At 44.7% G+C, this 3027-nt stretch overlaps 1 pseudogene; it reads left to right on the plus strand.

Annotated features, from left to right (window-relative positions):
• Positions 1 to 1667: 1667 nt before the first annotated feature.
• LOC116905701 lies at positions 1668 to 2672 on the plus strand (annotated as a pseudogene).
• The last annotated feature ends 355 nt before the right edge of the window (positions 2673 to 3027 follow it).

A 3027-nucleotide genomic window follows, 5' to 3' on the forward strand; every position in this document is an offset into this window, starting at 1 on the left:
TACTTTCGTTAGTTGAATGATAATAAACTTTGTTAGCTAAGAATCCTATATTTCTCACCCCCCTCGCTATGCAAATGTCTGCTAATTATGTCTGACGCAACATGAAGCAGCATTCATTGATTAGGGTTTCTCTTTTTCTTTCTTCTTGTTTCCCATGCGCTCCGTTCCATTCTCACAGTGGGGAGGAAATGAACAGAGTTGTGTACAAAGCTAGACAAATACTCCATGTTATACAAGCAATAAGAGAGTTTTTAAAGTACATTTATTTGTGTGTGTGTGTGTGTGTGTGTGTGTGTTGGGGAGAAGCATGGATATGCCATGATGTACATGTGGAAGTCAGAGGACAAGACTTATGAGAGTCAAGTCTCTTCTACCTGTGGGTCCTAGGGATTGAACTCTGGTAATCAGGCTTGGTGCCAAGCACCTTTACTCACTGAGCCATGTTGCTAGCTCCAATGCAGCTTTTAATTGGTGCTTTTAGCACAACCATTATTCTAGAGTTTCCTAATGATACCTTTTGCATCTTCTCTTTATCGCCTCATTCCCCAATCTCTTGCTTGGATGCTCACGTAACGGGAGTGGTTTACTTTCCTAGCAATCAAACGATGCTGTAATCCTTACAACTCTTGCCAACATTTTGTAGGAAAAGAAAAACTTGGTACACTAGGGATGGGTGGGCCATTCCATGTGGAAATTTCGTTTCAGCTCATCCTTACAGCCCCCTTCAGTTCTGTGCAGTACCAACTCCCATTTCCCAGGTGAAGAAGCTGGGGCTCTGAGAGGATTAGGTCGTACCATGTTGAAGGTCATTTGCTAACCAAGAGGAAAAGTTGGGTATTGGACCCAGTGAGTACAATGAGCACTTGCCAGGCCTGATTTGACATGTTGTAAACATTTTATATTTAAAGGAATAAGAATAACAAAGATGTGTTAAAATAAATAGTAAGAAACATGGGAATCCAATATGAATGAAGCCATGAAGCACTTCTGGGAGGCACACGGTTGAACAAATAGAAGGGTATTGCTTGTTCCTGGATAGAATATTGCATTGTTGTAGTACGTTGGATCTGCTTAAGTTCGTTTAGACGTTGACTGCATTCCCAACGGAACTAATGCTATGCCTTTTGTCCTGGATTGAGACAAAACCATACTGAAAGTTCATGTGGAAAATAACCACGGAACAGTAAAAAGGCGGTATGTGGGTAGGCACAGGAGATATTAAAACACGCTAAAAAAGTCCTATGACTAAAACTGTGGTACTCAGTCACAAGTAAATGAACTGATAAAATATGAGTTCAGAAACCAAATCCACATGTTTAGCACATGTCAAAGCATCATAAACCATTAAAGAAAAGAGAGATATTTGAATAATGTCAGAGCAATAGGTGCTTGTCAACCTGTGTGGGCCGACCCCTTTGGGAGTTGAACAACTGTTTCACAGGGGTCACCTAAGACCATTGGAAAATACAGAGATTTACATCACAATTCATAACTGTAGCAAAATTATAATTATGAAGTAGCCGCAAAATGATTTATGGTTGGGGTCATCACAACATGAGGAGTTGTATTAAAAGATTTCAGCATTAAGAAGGCTGAGGTCTGCTCTCTGCTCCTCGCTGTTCCAGAGACAGCCACATCTTCTCCTGCAGTGCCAGCCCTGTCCCATAGACAAGATGGTGAAGGTCACTATGAATGGGTTTGGCTGTATTGGGTGCCTGGTTAACAGGGCTGCCTTCTGCTCTGCATCTGGCAAAGTGGAGATTGTTGCCATTAACGACCCCTTCATTGACCTCAACTCCATGGTCTACATGTTCCAGTATGACTCTACCCATGGCAAATTCAATGGCACAGTCAAGGCTGAGAATGGGAAGCTTGTCATCAACAGGAAACCCATCACTATCTTCCAGGATCGAGATCCTATTAACATCAAACATCATGATGCTAGTGCTGGTCATGGAGTCTACTGGTATCTTCAATACCTACCATGGAGAAGGCTGTAGCCCACTTGAAGGTTGGGACCGAAAGGGCCATCATCTCTGCCCCTTGGGATGATACCCCCATGTTTGTGATGAGTATGAGCTACGTATGACAACTCACTCAAGATTGTCAGTAATGCATCCTGCACCACCAACTGCTTAGCCCCCCTGGCCAAGGTCACCCATGACAACTTTGGTATTGTGGAAGGGCTCATGACCACAGTCCATGCCATTACTACCACTCAGAAGACTGTGGATGGCCCCTCTGGAAAGTTGTGGCGTGATGACCGTGGGGCTGCCCAGAACATCATCCCTGCATCTACTGGTGCTGCCAAGGCTATGGGCAAGGCCATCCCAGAGTTGAACAGGAAGCTCACTGGCATTGCCTTCTGTATTCCTACCCCTTATGTATCCATTGTGAATCTGACATATGGCTTGGAGAAACCTGCCAAGTATGATGACGTCAAGAAGGTGGTGAAGCAGTCATTTGAGGGCCCACTAAAGGGCATCCTGGGCTACACTGAGGACCAGGTTGTCTCCTGCTTCAACAATAACTTCTACTCCTTCGCCTTTGATGTTGGGGCTAGCATTGCTCTCAATGACAACTTTGCAAAGCTCATTTCCTGGTATGACAATGAATACGGCTACAGCAACAGGGTGTTGGACCTCATGGCCTACATGGCCTCCAAGGAGTAAGAAACCCTGGACTGCCTACCCCAGCCCAGCAAGGACACTGAGAGCAAGAGAGAGGCTCTCAGTTGCTGAGGAGTCCCCATCCCAACTCAGCCCCCAACACTGAGCATCTCCCTTGCAATTCCATCCCAGACCCCATAATGACAGGAGGGCACTAGGAAGCCCTCCCTTCTCTCTTGAATACCATCAATAAAGTTCACTGCAACCCCCCCCCCAAAAAAAAAGAAAAAAGAAAGCTGAGGCCTATTCATCTAAATGACTTGCTGAATAAACTCCAGTTGTATCAAAGAGGGTAGAATTTCCGGTCACATGCTTTAAGAAGTTAGTGTTTCCTCTTCCCCCAGTGTAACAGAACAGT

Source organism: Rattus rattus, chromosome 7, assembly GCF_011064425.1.
Source record: "Rattus rattus isolate New Zealand chromosome 7, Rrattus_CSIRO_v1, whole genome shotgun sequence".
NCBI classification, from domain to species: Eukaryota; Metazoa; Chordata; class Mammalia; order Rodentia; family Muridae; genus Rattus; species Rattus rattus.